This window comes from Ischnura elegans, chromosome 5 (assembly GCF_921293095.1).
Source record: "Ischnura elegans chromosome 5, ioIscEleg1.1, whole genome shotgun sequence".
Classification (NCBI taxonomy): Eukaryota; Metazoa; Arthropoda; class Insecta; order Odonata; family Coenagrionidae; genus Ischnura; species Ischnura elegans.
The window spans coordinates 47,163,894-47,184,794 of NC_060250.1; the positions used below are offsets into that span (position 1 = coordinate 47,163,894).

A 20,901-nucleotide genomic window follows, 5' to 3' on the forward strand; every position below is an offset into this window, starting at 1 on the left:
ACTATCACCAGACCGATTCAGACCAATGCGACGCCGCTTTAATTTTTTATACGAATATGGAAGATATTTTTTACGAGTTGCGCAAAGACCGAGGTTAGTTTCAACATTTATGTCAACTTTACGCATTTATATTGTGATTTTGCTTCTCTCGTTCAAATTCTGCTGGGGCACTCCAATGGTGTCCTATTTTTTCATAAAATCTGGTGTGCCTAGGATAGATTCATTGCATAAATTCAATATTTTTAAGGAATAAAAGTATTTTGCTGTATGACCCTTGAACAATGAACTCATAGGGCTATCTATTTTAGCAAATTCTTCGATTTTCCGTCATTCCTTTGCCTTTCACTCCATCACGCGTTACATTGATAGTTAGCTATAATATTTTTATTTGAAATGCAATGCACGTGATATTTACGCCCAAAAAACAACCGCATTGTGAGTGATGCTACCTTAATTCCGAGGATTTATTACTGCTACTCTCGTGCTAGGTCTTATATCCGAAAGAGATAAAAAAAATTGCCGTAATCCTGCTTCCTTATTGTTATTGTTCTCCTTGCGTTATCTATTGGAGCAAATCCCGTTGACAGTTGTATCTTTAACCCACGAATCAGCCGGCAAGCTGACGCCTAGTCTAGAATCACAAGTCCATTGTTAATTTTTTTTCTATCTAATCAGCCAAGGGAAAGTAATGTTTCTTAGTGATGTTTACATCCTAAGTTCAATCTTTTGAGTGCCTTGGATAATCAATCTGTTTTAATGTCTACTCTCCTCTCACGGGCGGAATAGAAAGCTGCTGCATCTTGCCTAAGTGTAGCAATATATCATCTCTAATTTTTCCTTGATAATGAATCGGATTTCACCACCTTAGCGGGGGTTGGTTTACTGTCTCCGTGGGTTCATTTTCAAAGAGATATTAATCTGCTCTATCAGCATGGATCACTCTTTGTATGTCATCTTGAAGTTTTATTTCAGAATGAAATTAGCACATTTCAACATAAACTCATAAGTCTACAATTAAAGATGGTATATAAGAATTCTTATATTTGTATTCTTTTCATTCCATTATTTATTCTCTAATTACAAAAAACTGAAACATTTATTTGTCTTTTCAATTATTTTTTACGATAAAATAATGCACAATTCACGATCATGGAACCTTCCATCAATATGGAACCTCTCTGCTTTGTTTCACTGCGTGTCGTTTTAGCACTTGCTTAATGTTTTCAAATTATTTACTTGCAATAATATTTATTTGTTGAATATTTAATTTTGCATTATGTGCTCCCTTCTCCTATGTTAACCAAGAAATACCCTTTTAAACAATGTCATTTGGCATAAGGCTAGCCTTTATCCTAACGCATTAGCAAAATATTTTCAATCAAAAAATTTATAAAACTATAATTTACTTAAGTTCACTGGTATATTTCATTTTAAGACCACAGAACTGCGTTGAAGCTAAAATGCCTAAAACTTAGTTTATTCCAGGACTCTTATATTCATATTATTAGCAATTTTAATAAGATACATGCTATTTAACAATCGATGTTAAATTTTGATAAATATATTTTATCTACTCTTCGTTCTAGTTCTCAAGTTACGGTAGATTAAAATATTTATATTCTATCTTCCTCAATTTCATTGATAATAATATTTTTCATTCGCCTATCAAAATTTTCACTAGGTTATTATCCCGATATTAATCCATCTATTCTCCTTGTCTTGAGAGCAAACGTCCTACTTCAATATTGTTTTCCGCGCTTTGGGACACGACTGACCTTCGTTCTCTCCTGAAGCGTCATCACTAAAGCAACAGCAAAATGTATTTTTTCTTCAGCATTAAAGTTATATATGTCGTTTGCTCCTTAAACTCTATGTTCTTTGTGATAGTTTGCTGACATCCCTTATTGCGTAAATGTAGGTTAAAATTTGGCATAATTGATGTCTGATAGAGCTTTTTCCGGATTATTCCCCATAAAACTTCTCCTTTTGTTTATATCATTATGCACACATTTATGAAGTCATTTTTCATAATGTTCTTTTCATGTCAATTTTATTCCTAATCAAAAGGCACTTGCATGCATCAGGCACATAAATCACTAAGCACATAATCACTGCATTTAATTGCTGTCGTTGATGGATAATTATAAAGCCTCGAGCTGTTTGAGTCTATCATGATTTACAGATTGATCAATATTTCGAATGATTAAACGTTGACTGAGAAGTTTAGATTAAAATTTTGATATCCATATTATGGAGTTAATTGATGCCCTGTCTCTCTGTACAACCGTCACCGTAATCATCTTGCTCCAGACTGGTGTTTATCTACCTACGCAGTCAGGTGTACACATCACATCACACGGCATCTTAAGTATTTGCTGAGTCGGAAATCCGTTTAAAGCAGCAACTCAATCGGTTATCTACGCTATCTCCAGTGAGTTTAATGATAAAATTAGCGAAGACCATCCCTTTTCTCCACGAAATTAATCATGCCTGTACGAGAGTAATAGCCATTGTCATTTTTTGTGTCCGGCCAGGCGAAAATCGTGTGACTTATCTCTTTAGTGTTGGGTCACGTCTGTTCCTCACTCTCGCTCAAGCTAAGGCCAAGGTCAGGATCCTTTCGTGCCATATATATATACAGATTAAGTTGTCTTTCTGAAAGAAATATCACCCCAACTTTTATCATTAGATCGTACATGCTGACCAAATAGATGTCAGTAGACAAAAAACTCTGAAATAAAGAAACGATGACAACTATGGCCATCGCTTCATCTTGCAGAATTTTATTTTAACTTCAACGCTGCTATGGACGTTGCTTCATGAGAGATGTGGTGGAACCATATAAACAAAAGTGAAAAAGATTTTTCAGATTCCACAAAACTAAATGTTTGTTACATACTTGGTTAAATATTTTAAAATTTTGCTTTAAGCCATCGTTTTACTTTCAAGTTAAGTTTATTGCTAAATGTATGGCTGATTGGCATAATCAATTTAATTCATTTTAGTTGCTATGTTTTCAGAAATAAACCACTGTGTAAAAAATATTATTTATATCGTTTTCGAATATTAAAACTTCTCAGAAACCGTAAAATGTTTCAGAAGTCAGCTTTTGATCTTTTATGAATTTAACGAATAATGTTGATGTGAAAAATTTGACCAAAATTGATTGCCTCGTAGGTCTTTTTTTCGTATTCTCATGTGAAATCGTAAAAAAATGAACGAACTTTATCCAATGAGTAAAAATATTTGCGCTTTCCCAGTAAGTTACCAGTCTTGTCTTACATAAGTACTTGTAAAAGTGGTTTTACTTCAAAAAGAGAACAATTTTAGTTTCACTGTCCTTTCATTTATATATCTGGATCGAATATTTTAATCCCTGAGCTCAACATTTCAGATCGACCGGGACTTGAATATTTTCTTTTTTCGAATTCAAAACACTCGATTAAGGTTTCGTTCAAACATGCATTAAAATTAAGGAAAAACGGCTAGCCTGAGTGTTTAATAAGCCACTTGGAAGTGTTTTTTATTTTAACATTATGCGTATATTATTACTATTTATCTTGCATAGTTGAAAAAAGCTAAAACCTTAATATTGATTGATACTTTTGATACCGAACATATTCCAGTATTTCACTGCTTTTTACGACTAAATGATTCTACCTAGTTCTTGTGTGTGACTCTCTATGTTTGCATTCATTTATTTTGTTGCCTTCATAAGGTTTTTCGCCTTTTATTTCCTATACGCGCATATGACACGAAAATGCTAAATCATTCCTATTTTCCTGCTTGAATGAACACACGTCCACATGCCAACCGGATCCATCCTCGCTCCTAGTCCTCCGCGAATTTCTTAAGTAGCGGCGGCATGTTGCGGGCTCCAGGTGGGATTTGAACGTCAAAACTCGTTGCAACCCTTCAAGCTCGAGGCAATGAATAATTCTGTATACATGTCGTGAGCGCAACCTTCAACGATTCGCGAGGATCCGGTTTCTCAGGGCTCACCACTCTCGGATAAGAGGAGATGCTCGCGCCGGTATGAGATACCTCTCCTCTCCGCATTAGCCATCATCTTCATACAAGCTCTCGCTGCCATTCGACGAGTAGTCGCAGCCTCAATGCATGACGGTTAGGGAAAGTGATTACCTCTTTGCTAATTCATACATGCGTCCAGGATTGAAAAATACCGAAGTCGCATGAACCACCATCTCATGTACACTTTTCTCTGACTCCATAGATGGTAGCATACATTGCAGCAGTGAGTTTTTTTATATCTAGTGAAAGTGTTAATTTCATTGATTATAGATTTTATCATGACGAAGAGATGCCAATATTTGAATTGGAACTTGGAGTTTTTCATTAAAATTTTCAAACTAATAATAAATTATATGTTGGTAATTATAAACATGACATTTAACGTAGATGTAATAATCTATTTTTTTGAGCGATAGACTTAATGTGAAAATTAATCCCTGCATAATGACGGTAAATGCATCAGGAGCTCGATATTTTCTTGTTGTTTGCTGCAATTCATTTAAAAATCATGGCAGTTCTTGCCAATTTACTGTGCTTATTCCTCTTGTTTACATTCCCTTATCTGGGTCATTCCACGTCAACTCAATACAAATAAATGACACTATGTACCTTATTTGAATCCATTCAAATTTTATGTTTAGTAACTTTATTGAATAATGAAAAAAATACAAATTTATTGTGTTGCACAACATGTTATCACAAAGTTACAGGACACCAAAGTTGGTTCGCTTGGTGTAACCTTGATAACGCTTTGATGAACGATTATAACTCTTATATTTTTAATGCATTAACTCATACTTTGTTGAAAAGAAAATAAACCTACCTTTATCCCGTTATTTAATGTAGCCCGTTTGTGTGAGTAAGCCAAGGTTAAAGAATTATTACTTTGATCATGAATACCTCAAATCTAAAATAATAATTTGCAACTTTCCACAAATTTATGATTAATCCGACCCGGGTTTCGATGTTATAATATAATCATCACTGATAATGTTGTTCATTGCAGATGATCACCGCGATCGCATTAAACTTTATTTTGTGGAAAATTACTCATTATTATTCCAGCATGGACAAATACTGCATCCATATCGCGGCAATCTTCTGATTTAATAAATCCCTAAGCTCACTTCTTCAATTTTTCAAAGTTAAAGTGGCATGGGTAGATCGTAAAAACCTTTCTTAGCCCTTTCGTCCGATGACCTTCTTGCTGCTTCCCGCTTGATGAAGGCTTTCCGCCTAAGGGTGAGGCTGGATCAGGAGAGGATATGATATGGGATATGAACACTGACTTGGGGGGTACATCTTTACCCCCTTCTCACCCCACTCACAATCTGTTATCGAGATGGTGGATCTACCGAAGAAGATGGGTGCGGCCGAGGTGGTTTGGGGTGGATCGCGCGTGGGTGTTTGGATTTTAATCTTCCGTTTCCACCGTCAGAGGGCAGCGTGGGCGTATCGTCGACCACGTGATCTCCGTCTAGATATTTTTTTGTCCTTCTCTCCTTTCGGATGATTGATCGGCTTTTGTTTTTGGTTTTCGATCGCCGGCTCGTCTTTCCGCCTCATCGCCTCCTTCTCATCTCCGTGTGTAGGTCCACGTAAACATCCCTCTCACAATTCTTGTCTTCTCGATATCCTCTTCACTCTTGTTTACGCTCAATATCTCTGGCTTATTTTATTTCGACGACATCTCTTTTGGTTCCATTATTCTTTTATGAATATCAGAAAATCTAGGCTTAGATTGCTTGAACAATTGAGAATGGATATCTTTAAGAGCTACACAGAGAAGTTAATATTAGAGCCACACTATATTTCCAGGTCCGATAGAAGCGATAAATTAAGAGAGATGTTTTGCCGAACGGATAGATATGGGAATTCGTTTTTCCCCCGAACCGTAAAGGACTTCAATAAGTGCTAGTCCCAACCTCGTTAGAGCACTTCATTTTTTTAGCTGTAAACGGCTGGTGTCCTAACACCCCCTGCCACACGCCTTTTAGGCGGCTTGCGGGGTATTACGTAGATGTAGATGTAGATGAAAAGATGATCCATTAGTACACCTCTTAACCCAAACTAACCCAGAGCTGCTTCTGGGAGAAATTAAATTTCATGACTTCTCCTTTTAAAAATGTGAATATTTTATACTCATTCATAATTATTGTGACAGCTGCACATTTTGCCATTAAACTTTACAGCACGAAAGAACACGTAGTTTAAATCTTTCCTGAATAGAGCTGAAAATGTATGCATTTTTCATGTTACCTAGAACCAACATTGAGTTATAATAGATTAATGTGATGCCGTCTTCTGCGGATATTAATAGGTTTACAGGAGTGGCCATTCACGTCGCTGATTCGCAAAGCCATCTGAATTTCATGGGAAAAGAAACTGTAAGCAGGGCTGTTAAACATAATTTATGCTCGTAATTATGTGCTCTATCAAATCCAGAGCTTCTCAATGCTATTCCTCTCAATCGAAAATATGATTTTGCAAAATACTGGGATCGCTCTGTAATCATCGCCTCGCTGCAGACATTTTTGAAATCCTATTAAAAAGTGATGACAATTTCAACAGGAATCATCCTGCTATGGGATGTAGCCTCCTTGATTCTTCCTTTACCGCGTTTCTCATTTCTCTCCTAATTCTGTAATAGGGTGGTTTCCATTTATTTTTTTATTACCTAAATCGAAAGATTATTACTCCCGGAGTACGTGTTCGCGATTTTAGATTTTTAAATGACTATATCTATTTTTCGCGATTAAATGAAAATTGAAAATTTTCAAGCCCGCGAAAACGCCACTGCTAAGTACGAATGCTGGGAAAAGCCCGTGTGACGTCATTCTTGTTCCGGTTGCCGCCGTGTGAGGCTACCTTGGTGCGTGGCTATGAACGCCGCTACGATGCAGGCTGCTTTCTTCCGAGCATGGCGGTAGCTTTAAGTACCCTACTAGCAGGATTCACTTGGCTTAAATAAAGATTATTAAAACCCTATCAAACGATGGAAACTTTCCTACCATAGGAAATTTTAAAAGGTGATTATTAAAAAGTGTTTCTCTGAACTCTGTGCCACATGCATGCATTGGTAATCTCAGACGATGTAAAACTCCTGGCTACTCGTATAGCATCTAGTGATGTCAATCGGAGTGGCATCGCATGGGCGCCAATCTGGCCTTTTTCAAATGAGGTTAAAATTGACCATTAGTATTCGTCTAAACTGGGATTTCTAAAACCAAATAATTTGTAAATTATGAATATACTAATGGTGGGTAACGAATCGCAATCAATGCCTTTCGTTTTCTTTGATGAAGGAAACCACCCTATTGTCAGCCATTTTTCCTCGCAGTGGAATCGTTATGCTGGACCTTTCGTCAGTATGGAATAAGGTAAAAAAATCTTCCGATTAGATAGCAGAGCTAATTCATAATTAATGTCAGATAAATTTCCATCATCCAGAAAATTTTTTCAATGTGTTAGTCATTTATTGTACCGTTATAAATGGTAAAAAAATACCTTACCGAATCCATATTAATGAAAATCATTATTTTATACTCAACATTCCTAGCATGAAAGTAGTTTAATTAAATTACTCAGGTATCTTTTGGCATTTTTGTTTAATGTCTAGATACTCTAGCTCCTTCATGTTACGATGAGGTATAAGGACGAGGCCACCACACGTCTTTGGGGTTTGCCTGCTCATCCGTGACTCCTCATCTTATTTCCACTAGTCATCTGGAGAAAATTCTGTAGACCATTCATTCTCATTGGGAGGTTCATTATTTTTCAGAGAACTGCTATCTCCAGGTTTCCCTAGGGGTGGATCGCTTCGCATCAATGATGGCGCGAAATTCTGCCTTCCCGAACCTTTCCAACCTATCCTGAACCTTTGAGTTTCGTCGTATCCATCACGTAGAGAACCCACGTCGGAATTTTTATCCCCCTCAGAAAATCCTGAATGAAATCGTCCGTCGTCTTGCATACCTGAGTTCTATAGCTTTAGCCTGTTATATCAAAAGAATTTTGATTCCTCTCACCACTTACTGTAGTCTCATGTGTTTTATTTTTAATTGTTTGTGTACCTCAATAGAACTTAGAAGTAAGGTATCCAAGTGCCACCGCTAGGCCGCATTCGGGCGGAAAGTAAGCTGAATTTAAGAGGTATGCGAGATCTCAAGCGCCCAATTGCCTTAGTTATTGAGTTATTATTGATAGAAAGTAGGGTGTATGCATTCAGCGATATAGCAATACCGCAGTATAATGGCAATATAGCCGCCTCCGTACTCTTCCTAGAGCTTTGCAACGGAAGAAGTCTCTCCATAAATTTGAATGGGGTTTAATGTATAGCAGTGGTGTATTGCGTATTGCATAAAAAGAGGCGAATAGTAGTTCGAAATAATTCTAAAACTTTGGCTTATTTGACGCTTGTGCAAAAATAGTTATATCTTGAATTTCATTTTCAATTACACTGCGAAGTTTTGATATGTTCTGATGGCGACTCTTGGAAACCATCCGTTATCAGTAATTTCTTTTCTGTCAACGGAAACCTGGATAACTATCGATATCATCTAAAGTATTTCATCTGTGTATCGCAGGGATTTATTTATAAAACTGATAAAGACCAAGCAAAGTTTTCATGGTTTGATTTTGGAGCTTTTGCCTAGGCCTCTGATACAAAGTCATCGAAGCAACTTGATGTAATGTAAATTTGTGGAATTTGGGCGTAAATGAATGTAATATCACCTTTACTTCTGGATAACATACAATTTTCCACTTTTTAGAAAGTTGGAAATTGCATCTTTTTCGCCAGTATGTAATGGAACAGTTTCATCGCTAAGGACTAGTTACGCCCGCCGTCATCACCGATATATCCACGTCCTACATTCTCACCCTGACTAGACCTGTGAGGAGCGGGAGGAGACGATGTGAATGCTCGATTCAAGAGGATTACTGTCGTCCTGGTGGCTCAATTCTTCTCCGTCCACTGGCGGTGCGACTCGTTGACGCTAACCGAGGGCGGCGGCGTCGTTGCGCGAGCGCGTCCACTCCTCCCTCGCTCGATGACGGAACCTTTCCTTTCGCGGAGTACATCATCGCTCAAATAAGCGTTTGCCTCCGCCTTCCATCTTTCGCTACACGGTCGGGCTTGCTGTCTGAAACAACCCGCATGAACTCAAGTGAATGCTCATCTCCCTCTTTAGTTTTCTTGTCGGCTTCTTCAGGCATGTAGTCAGAAATTTGCTCCAGTGAGAGCGTGGGTGTCATGCAGGTTGTCTATACTTGTAATGTGTTGTCAAATCGCACGGTTAGGGAAACCATTCACCTTATTAAATAAGCTATTCATTTCATTTGAATAGTGCTGAAATTATTCATCTCTAGAATTTACCAAAGGAATAGTGTTCACTCACCTTGGAGGTCCAGCAGAGAGTCTAATCATCATTTCATCATACACGTTTCCTTTTCCTTTGCCCCGGATACTTTTCTCGGTGATTTTTCATTTATCAGTTTAATTTTCTGAATTTTTCCGTGTATTTATCGCTAAGTGTTTTCCTTTCACAAAGGAGATTGAATTTTTTTTATTCCCTTCAACGTAATTCGGTGGAGAGCATGAAAGGTAACTAACTCGAAAAATGGAGTGCCAGAGGATAGGTGGCTTTGTGCTCCTATCTCCTCAGGGAATGTACCGAGGGCAGTCGCCAAGCGTTAAGTACTTTTGTGGGGAACTTAAGACCCTAAGCACTCCCCCGGCTATGTGCCTGAGCTTCTGTGACCAAGACTTCAAAGCAATTTCGGTCGTAACTTTATGGAATTGTGTTGGAAACCAATTAAATTTCGCTTTTACATGTGAATAAGAACTTATGTGCCATTTTCCAACTTTAAGGAAGTTGAATATTGCATATTTTTACCCAATAGAGTATGGAACAGTTCCACTACTAAGGACTAAGAGCGGTGACCTAATCATATTAATATAATCTCACTTTGCCGAACTCTATCAATTTTAATCAACTCCTACCCAGTTTGGGCCATTTTAGCCTTTTTCAAAGGAATTGCAAGTACGCAGGAGCAGTCGGAAATTTTCCACAGTGCTCTTAAGAAGGGGAGAGTATTTTATAACATTTTGTCGTATCTTACAATTTGAAATTAACTAATCGGCCACGACTAACCCGTACTATATTTAGTTTTTATCATAACTCGTACCACAAACCGTTTATTATAGGTGTAATAAAGAAGAAGGAAAACATACCAAATGCCATAAATATTTTTGGTACATATAGATACCCCAAATGATAACATCTGTTGCGATGTTACTATGTGTTATAATTATCCATCATGGTACAGTAGATGCTTAAAAAATGGAAATACAATCAATATAATATTTACAAATATTTATGGTAACCTCTGATGCTCGTTGCACAGAAGTACATATATTTAAGCTAATCATGTTTACAAACAGTATATGCATACAATCCTAGAAATATGACAGAGAATGATCATCAAATATTAAGAGTATGCAACCCGCGTGCCACCCATATTGTGACTGGGGTGGCGCGCGCTCACTCTCGGTGCGATATCTCGGGAACCAAACGGCAGAAATGAAAGAAATTTGAGGTGATAATCTGCAAATGAATGAGTCGTTGTAAAAGACAAATGAGTTATAGAATAATCCGAGAGTGACATCATCTTCAGTTATGCCCGAAAAACACCCAAAAATACCAATATTTCAAAACTTTAATTGCGACGCGGCACGTTTTCCGGTATCCCATCGCAAAAATAATTTTCATTATTTATTTTCTCACCAAATGGAAAAAAACTGGGGGGCGTCCCAAAGAAATTCGAAAACTTTAAATATAAGCACCACCCTATTGTATATGGTAATTTTTCAGGAACGAGCTGGAAAATCTGTGGAGCTGTGTATAAATGACAATGAAAAAAAGCTTTATTTATTAGTTAAGATGGAATCAAATTATATTTATTCCGTAGTTTTTAGTGTCACTCTCTTGTTTATTCCATGTATTTACTCCCTGAATGTAAAACGTTTTCGAACTTTATGCAAAAAATTGTCTCGAAGGTAACCCCTCGAAGGTAAAGAAGGTCTGACCCCTCTCAAGTGGCACGCGTCACGGATTAAGTGTCCGTCTCGCGGCGGATTGACTTCAAAAGTCGCGGTTGTAGTTCAGAGTAGTTCGAAGGAATGACGCGGCCGGAGGGCGCTGCCATACAGCGGCGCTTGGGATGTGAAGTAGAGGGGAATGGGCAGTGTGATTGGTGGGATATGCGTGCGCCATCTGCGATTGATTCTCACTATCCACCGTCCTCAGGTCGACCTTCGACAGGTAGCTTTATTCTCCTCAGTAAGCACTTAGCTTACAGTTAGAGGATCAGTCCAGCACCTCCTCAGTCCGGAGCGTGAAGTAGCAAAATACGCAATACGTTCACATACATTATTTACTTATTTCTCGGTTTCAATTGGGAGTAGAGAAAGTGGATAAAAAGTAGAATATCTCTCAATACATAAGAATTAATATTTAACATTTACACTCTTTAGAAATATCAGATTTTTTTTAAATTTTGCTTAACCTATTTCAACAGCAAAGGGTCATTCTCAAAAGACTAACTCTTAGAGAACGCATCACTCGACCGCCGTGGTAGTATTTTTTCGTTTTGTATTCTCACGATTTTCGTTTTGAAATTTTCAGTGTATATAGAATAGTTAATTCCAATACTTGCTTGCATCTCAATGATCATTAATTCCATCGGAGAAAATAGCGATATAAAATTGTCAATTTCGAGATAATGTCAAATAGTCATACAATTCATTGTAAAAAATGGGGCTTATTTAATGCATCCTGAAATTTTTTAGATCATAGGCTACGTTTTTAAAGGGTAACGCGCAACGAGAAAATACCTCTTGAGCGGGAGTGATGCATCCTCTTAACCGGTTAGTACCTTGAGAATGGCAATTAGGTGCGGAAACTGGTTGGGCCAGAATAAAAAATGAACAGCGGAGTATCTCAAATTATAATAATTAAACCACCTTGGAATGCCTCAAAGTGATGGCAGGGGTTGTCTTTATGAGTATGAACCACTATGATAATTCAACCAAAGATATATGCAATTATTGACTTAAAACAAAAATCAAAATTAAATTTTTCCCTTATAGGCTTCCGCGGAGATTTTGACTAGTCAGCGATTTTTCTGGGTTTCCTTCCTCGTTTATCGATTTTTCTAGACAGTCATTGGTCAACCCTCCAACGCTAGCGCTGAGAAAGCCAATGGGAACCTTGGCGAAATATTGTCGAGAAAAAATGATAAACGCGGAAGAACATCCAGAAAAATCACTATCTACAGTCAAAATGTAATAGTTTTGAGTTGCATTGCCAATCAAGTTTGGTTTATGACTCCTTCATATTTTCACTTAGCATTAATATTTTCGAGGTAGGTTTACCGCGAGACTGAATAATACTCAGAGTGAAGTAAAATTCTTCTAATCAATTATTTCCGCTGACGAATAATTTTCTTCTCCGCTGTTTATTGTGATCTTTAGCTAAAAATATTTGTCAGGATATCCTAGAAAACAAATGCGTCAAAATTATATACCCTCTTAACCCATTACAACCCAAGTGTTGCTTCTAAGCAACATTAAAAATGTATACATTATATGTTCTCCTTAGGAAATATCTAAGCTATGCATTAATTTGTCGAGTTAATTGTAATGAAAAAATATTCAGCTGCCACGATAATTATGATTGATTGCAAAATTTTCAAGTTTTCGTAATGAAAAATCTTAAAATTTGAATTCTCCCAAAAGTAGCTCTGGGTTAGAAAGGGTTATGAATTAGGAGTTGATGAAGAATATAGTATTATAAACACTTATGTTTGCACTCCGGATTTCCATAAATCTACTTTTATGCCTTTGGTGCTTCTTTTTGTCGTTGATCAATTTTTTCAACACAGCATTTTTACGCAACCTAGGTCAGCAAATTAATGCTGCGGTACTTGTTGACTGGGTTAAGACATTTATTTGTATCCAATGATAGGTATGAACGAGCTTTGAGTACGATTCAAACAAATTTCGTCGTGCGTTATTTCATCACGCTTGTCTCGAAAACCTGTTTAAAATGATTAAAATCACTCTCGTTATGAGCTTTCCATATACGCGCCACGGCGTTCAGTGGACCCCATATTACGTGTTCCTTATCACATCGAAAGTGAAAGCATCCATGCTTCTGAGGAAAGTTCCAGTTTGAGAGCAGAGCTTGAATCATCACTAAGTAAGGATTTGAGACTATCTACTCGATGCTTGCAGCTAGATACATGAAGGGTATCTTCCTGGTTTGCTTAAATGTGCAACAAACTTCATATTTAGCACAGATCCTCATGTCGATTATGAGGTAGATTTTTATCGAAAATGATTGGAGTAACTCAGCTTTTTCTCTAAAAGGGCAGTTGAACTGGACGCAGATGGTTATGATGAAAGCAAGAGGCAGGAATGAGCTCATCTTCCTGCAATACGAGAAATCGTGTCCTTAAAAATCTGACATTTCTCTCATAGCATACACATTTCCTTTACTTAATTAAGGAATTGCCTTGTATTTTGTATTTTTTTCGAATTGGAATTTCAAGTATTAATGGAGCTGGTAATTTTTAAAAATCATTCTACTCATTACATTTTATCATAGAAATTGTTTCTGTTTTTATTGAAATATTAATGGCATGCGATTAAAATGAATACTAGTTTCTCCGGTTTTATTTGACAAACTAACATTACTTCTGGTCAAGAAGACACGATACTTCCATCCCAATTTAAATTAGGATGGATGCGTCAATATCAATGTATACTTAAAAGTTGATACTCATGATTGTCTCCTTCCATGGAGCAAATACCAACGTTCGAATTCTTGATATTAAAAATCTCGAAGAGCTTCATTACGCGACTTATCGGTGGCATGTGACAAATATATTACAGGATTAAATTTGCGTATAAAACTGTGGAAAGCGATTTGAAAGGGTTTTGATAATTTGCAATCGCGCCGGGGATGGGGTGAAAGACGTATTTATATATTGCTGTTAGTGATATTGGTGTTTCCCTTTTATCTTTCGTAACCTTGTGACTGCTGTAGCTTCTTTCTTCAACATGAGTAATTACGACCAATCAACCCTATCTGTTAAACATTATGAATTTCAAACACTTATTGGCAGAGGGAAGGTATCTTTCAAAGAACATGCGCTTATACATTGAAGAAGGAAGCCGTGAGCGTATACGTGGTAACCTGAGCTTGATTTTTATACTATGAGAATAGCCATGAATTTTTATGGTATTTTTCTTATCACAACTTCAAAAAAATCAATCCCTAACGAACAACTTATTGTTTTCTTGCCTTTAAAAATTTTCTGTGCAAAGTTCATGTGATAGTTTGACTTGATGCATAGGAATGTACGATCAAGAAGAACTCAAAATGAGGAGCCAATAGTTTCATTAAAATGCAAGGTACTGATTTGAAGCCAAAACAGTTTCAGCAGGATGAAATTGAAAAATAGTGGAACATAAGAGCTCTAAATTTTTTCAGAGAAGTTTGCTGTCAGCAATCTGATTATGGCAAGTGCTAACTCCGACTTGAAATAATTATGTACATGGAATATCATTCATCTGTTACTTTTTGTGTGGTGTGCCCCATAGCATCTCCGATGGAATATCATAAAATTTTTAATAACTCAATTATTTTTCCATGGAATGTGTTGATTGCACCCTTTCACCGTGAGTCATATAATATTTATTCATTGATATGGTGTGGATCTGGATGCTATCCAAGAGCGGAGGGGGACACCAACGTGATGGAGAGAGGAGTTTATTTTTAGAGTGACCTTAATGTTTTACCTGAAGTCTCGCCATTTCGAGTTTACCAATAAGAGGTTCATTGAAACTGAAAAATTGAAGTATTTTCCCTATACTTCGTCAAAAACTTTTTTGGAGTCATAAATGGCATCTATTGATAAATAGCAAATTAAGAGTATCCAGGGTATTGAAAACTCGGTATCAGTGATGCTTGCAAATTTGTAAAGCTTTGTCGTGTACCCGACTTGATTTCAATTTTGGAGGTCACTTACCAATAATTTAAAAATCAGTATGGTAACTAACCTGCGTTTAATTTTATTCATTATTATTATACAATTATTAACTTCATATGAGTTTTCGTCAAAACAACATGCTTATTATCGATTATTGCATGAACAAGTGACTTTTTATGCATACAAGTCACGGTTGCATAGTTGCTCACACCAAGAGTGAAGTTTTCCATGAAAAACGTTCACGTCTTCTTTTTTTGAGATTCAGTTTAATCGTATTATTTTATGTTTTATATATCCCTAAAAAGAATATATGTACCAGGTGAGTTCAGAAAATAACGGGAACCAAATTTTAAAGTTTCTCGCGAGTTTGGAGAGCCTAATTATCAATTTGTTTTATTATGTTGGTATACCTGCCCCTGAAGAATGATAAATATTTCGGCGCTATCTATATTTTACTTTGTCTTTTCAATGAGCCCGACGATTTCGGTTCACACTTTATTGCTTATTCGTAAATATTTTGCCAAAAACAATACTGTAACGATGCCCCAGCCATCATATTCGCCAGCCATGACTCCAGGTGACTTTTTCCGCCTTCCAAAAATAATGAGAACCTTTAAGGGCCATCGTGTTACAAGCATAGATGACATTTAAAGAAATTCTTGACAGAAATTCTTTAGGTGTATCCCAAAGGTCGAATTTGAGAAGTGTTAGGAGGATTGGAAGAAGCGCTGGAAAAAGTACGCGATGTCTTATGCGGACTATATTGAAGGCAACAACTTTAATGTAGACAAATAAAAAATTATTTTTCAAAAAAATTAAATTCCCTTTATTTTCTAAACACCTATCGTACTTTCGTAACTGATTGATAAGAGTACCTAATTTTCGTCATAAGACTGCATGTTGAAACCGCATTGAATATCTTTAAAACAAACTCTGAGAAGCATAATTTATTCACTTCTACCTTGGGATATCACAACATAAATCGTGTGCGAAGTTTCATACAAATCCTTACTTTGTCGAGGAAACGCTCCAGCCTCCATAATAAACCGTGGAAACTCGATGTGGCTGCTTGGTGACGTTTTTGCTCAGCGGCGTGGGGGACTCGCTCGCCAACACTATTTTCTTGACCTGGAAAAACATAGCAGGGGAAAGGAACTCCTGAGACCACCCACCCTTTCTGAGTCGCCCCTGGAAGCACCAGTTTCTTCTCTCGGAAAAACTGCGCCTCACCTGTTCTCCTTTCTAATTTGTATGTTCCTCCATGCTGTGCGCTATCTTCTATGCATGGAATTTCTTAGTATCGTACTGAATTTCACCAAACTCCTTTGTATTCGTCGTGCAAAGTGATATTATATGCCATAAAATATATTTTTGATTTGTGAATGGTTCTCTCAGTTACCCTCATTTTTTATGGGAGAAATGGTTAAATATAGTATTCTAATGTAATTTTTATCTCCTTTCTCAGTAGCGCGCCAAGAGAATGCATGGTTTATTTTTCATCGTGGGGGATAATTGATTTTCGTAATTTTTAACTTAAGATATTTTCTGGCTGAACATTATTTTGAGAAACTTTTCTTTCATTAAATGAAACGCTAAGAATATTATATCCTTTCTTTGGTAAAGTAAAATTCAGCAGCTGTGAATTTAGTACCATTCATCACCAAATGAATATTTGAAAGGAAAATAGTTTATTTTCCATTCAGTGTTCGTCAGGGTATCCGCCATTTTGTGAGTTTAAAGTGCCAAAGCAATGATTATTCACTACCTAACAAAATTTTTGTCGCCCGATGAAAATAAAAGACCCTGAGAATAAAGAGGAGCATACGTATTAGCAAACGCCTACCGTCATCTTTCTTCTTGCATGCGAAAAACCTGCTTCCATCCAGCTCCCCATTCTAATCAGTTTCGTGGTTTTACCCCTCTCCAGCAACGCGCTTCGCAAATCGAGCACCCATTCCTTGTCCCGCATTAACAATCTCCCGTCTTCGGCGTAATTCGCCTCTAATTAATTCGCATCCTTTGCTTGAGCCGTCCAAATGAAGAAAACAATGGGAAGGTTCCGTGAGTATTTCGGGTGAGCTGAAATTGGATGTTGCTTTTCATTTTTTTTCCTAAGCGGGGGTATTCATGACCTGCGGGGAAGCGAGGAGGCTTATGGATATAATTAAATCCTTCCTATCTTTTTTTTCTATTTCTTTTCTCTTCTTCAAAGTCATTCCAGCCTTTCCCAACGTTCGGCTTATGGAGGACCTGGAAGGAATGCGTGTAGGCGCCCGACTACGTGGGTTTCTTTTTTAATGATCGGTGGTACACAAGAGAATGCTTCGAGGGCGTAGTTTGTCAACCTAAACGAGCCTGGCGGTTGAGACATGAATGGGAGTTGGAGAGAGGGAAGGAAAGAAAGAGAAACAAGTTACTGCTTTTTTGCGTGCTGAGATCTACGGTTTATCTCATGCTGGCGTCAAAATAAAGCACCGAGGTGTATTTGGAGACTTTTCATTTCGGTACATTAACGTTTCATAAAATATTTTTCAGTAATTCTGCTTTTTTTCTGCCGTAGTCCCAATGAAAAAGTAAATTCATATCAATTTTTAGTGCAAAATACTTTTATGTTTTTAATTTACTTACTTCGAACGTATCTTTGCTAAATCAAGGGTGTATTAAGGCTTATTCTGGGTCTTTCTACAAATTATATTCATCCTGGCTGCGTTAGGTATATCTGATATTTTTTCGAAAACGAACGGCTAAGCTCTAAAGATTTTTTCTTAAAATTTATGACGATAAATTTTAATTTCAACTGTTTAAATTCATATTGGCGGAGCACTTGCAGCAGCCCTCCAGTGGTGTCAGAACAAAACGGTACTTGCCTTCTGGATGCTCCTCGCGGATTACCCTAGAATTTGTTGAAAGGTATGACATCCCAACATGCAAAAATAATCGTGATAGAGAGAAAACTTTGAATTTTCCAAATAGGACAAAATTTATTTCGGTCCGCGGTTTTATAAATAATATAAATTAACAGACCGAAATACCTAATATTTTTACTCCAGAGGCTGCATATGAAATATGTAGATTCAGATTAATGCGAATTAATACTTTGGTTAGTTTGCTCGTATCGGCTGCACCCATCTCTTTTCTCCGAAAAAGAAAGCGAGGGAATGTGAACGCTCTTCGACCAGGCAGGTTGTACGAAGGCGTTGCGTCGCCTTCCATCGTCCTCGCCTGTTCCTCAAGTTGCCAACTTAAATTTCGCAGGTTATTGACTCGTAAACGTTCCACTTGTCGGACAACACTCGCCCTGCTCACCGTGTGAGAAAGATCCTCTCGCGAACACCTTTCTTTTTTTTATCTTTTAATACTCATTCAGGTCGGGATATCGGCCGATGGAATTCTGACGACAAAAAAATAAGAGGAGAATTACGACAAGGCACAATTCACCACTGCCCACGAATAAACTAAGGGAGTTGCAGCATCTGAGCAATGATTCTTATTCGCAACACCGGTAATACTGCAATATTTACGCAATGGTTCAGCTGTCCTCGTTTTCCCCTTTTAGTCGGAAGCAATGACAGCGGATACCTATTTATTTATTGGCTAATTATAGAATTAAGTTATATAGCCAAGCTAAAGTAGAGTTTTTCTAGTCTGATTTTTCTAGCTTGTGGACTCAGTCACGATTGCAAGGTGTATTCTCAATACGGCGAGAATAAAGTTTTCTTTCTTCAGCATTAATTATTTATTTATCGATGGAGGTAAATTATTTTTGCTCGGTCAAATTAGCAGTGGTGCACAAAATCTTATCTCCCTTTCATTATAACGGATGTTTTAAAATAATTTAGATTTGTTGCTGCGTAAACTAATTTTCTCTTCGCTATAATTTTACGGTAATTGCATATCTATTAAATGGTATGAATTGGTTAGGTTTGTTTTCTCTCTCCTTACCGACACGACGGCGATGTCTTGACGTGTACTGTAAGTCGAGAACGTGGAATTATTATTAGTTTTCTACGAGGAAATATAGAAAACTGTGGATAATCGACGCTCAGGAGCCTGAAACCTACTATTTCACAGACCGTAATTGTTTTCGACAGTTGCGACGACGAGACGGGGGGAATGATTCAAGTTCGCTGTTTTTCAAAAGTCCATTATGGGGTGATGCATTATGAAGAATAAATATGACGAACATTCCGTTAGATGGAATTAAGGACGTAAAATTACATCCGAAGAAAGGACCAATTGCTTTAAAACATGAAAATGGTACATTTCATCTTATAATGGTTTGGGATTCGTTGCAAAAACAAAATTTATATTCGTGCTTCTACCGAAAGGAAACAATTATCAAAAACTGTTTTTTTATATTTTCGTTCTCTTTCACAATACTTATTTACTTTGGGCGTTATACAGCTATAGAGATAAAAAAAAGTGATTTCGTTCTACCATCTGGCTTTAATGACTGCCATTTTGTTTTAAAATGTTGTCAAATTATTTTCATCGAAAAGATTGGGGTTGTTATTCGCGATGGTCAGGAAATGCTTCAAATTCTTCTGGAACCCATTCCTTTATTCTTGTGAAGTTTTGGTGCGACAAAGATTTTCGCAACCATTAGATAACCGTTCAGGATGTAACAACCTGAAAATGTTATATTACACCATAAGATATCTAAATTACATCATAACATATATAATTTCGTAATGAGCTCTTAAGAAACTTATATTTCTATAGCTAAGTACATATGTGACTGCACGACATACTAGTTACTTAATAAATTCATTACTTCTGCATTTCACTCTTTGTGGTTTTCATAATCGTTTACCGGTTGCAACTTCAACTCATTACTTTCGAGTGAATTGACACGTATTAATTTGCTTATAATGCATAAGTTTAATATTTTCACGAAACTTCAGATGCCGTACTTACTGTATCAAGGTTCCCTAAGTTAATCTCAATGACAGGAACAGAATTTCAGATGAAATAAACTGTCAAGTTATGAAATCGATTCTCGCTTAGAAATTCTTCGCCGTTCGTAGTTTTCCAAATTTCTACCAGATTCGTTAATAAATGCTATCAGAAAAAATTCTTTATGGTGAGGTAACCGTATCGATGAATATATTTTATTATAGACTGCTAAAATTGCTTATACTTCTCAGAGTCTCTTTCTTGTATCCTCAGTTGATGTTAGAAGCATTTTATTTTACTACGAATTGTCGAATAGATATCCTTCTTTCTGTCATTTCCAACAACTTATTCCTCGATCCACCTTCGTTTGCGTTTTACCCCGTATCAAAAACCTCGAAATATAATCTCTAACTTTTTCCTTTGAGGTATAAATACCCTTACTTTTATCACTGCACATTTATCGGCCATATTCAGGAAGGTATGACATTGACGAACAAATCTAGATAGACGTTACGAAAGTTGGCATTTTTTTCCGGTTCTTAGGCTATATTGCAACCGCGGACTTCATATCTTAAGGGATTGGAAAAATCCGCCAATATGTTAATTTATAATTTCTTCTTGGCTTAGTCTGATTTCATTAAATCTCATGAATAAACGAGCATGTAATCTTGTATTTATTTTTTCTCTGACCTTGTCTTCACTTTCAGTCATTTTACCGGTAGTTGGGTGCGAGGCTTTCTGAATTGGCAGGCTTTGCCTAACATATATGCGTATTGCCTTAGTAAAGATTAAATATCTCTTATGTAATAACCTTCTTGAAGGCAGGACTCGCTATCATCACCTGTCATCAATACGAAGATAGGTCACCTCTGCCCTAACTCCAGGGCTTACTCTAGTTCCTACAGATCCTCTATG

At 37.0% G+C, this 20,901-nt stretch overlaps 1 protein-coding gene across 2 annotated transcripts in view; it reads left to right on the plus strand.

Annotated features, from left to right (window-relative positions):
- LOC124158818 overlaps nt 1-20,901 on the plus strand; it is a 347,990-nt gene that overhangs the window by 277,639 nt on the left and 49,450 nt on the right. The gene's annotated exons all lie outside the window — the stretch shown is intronic.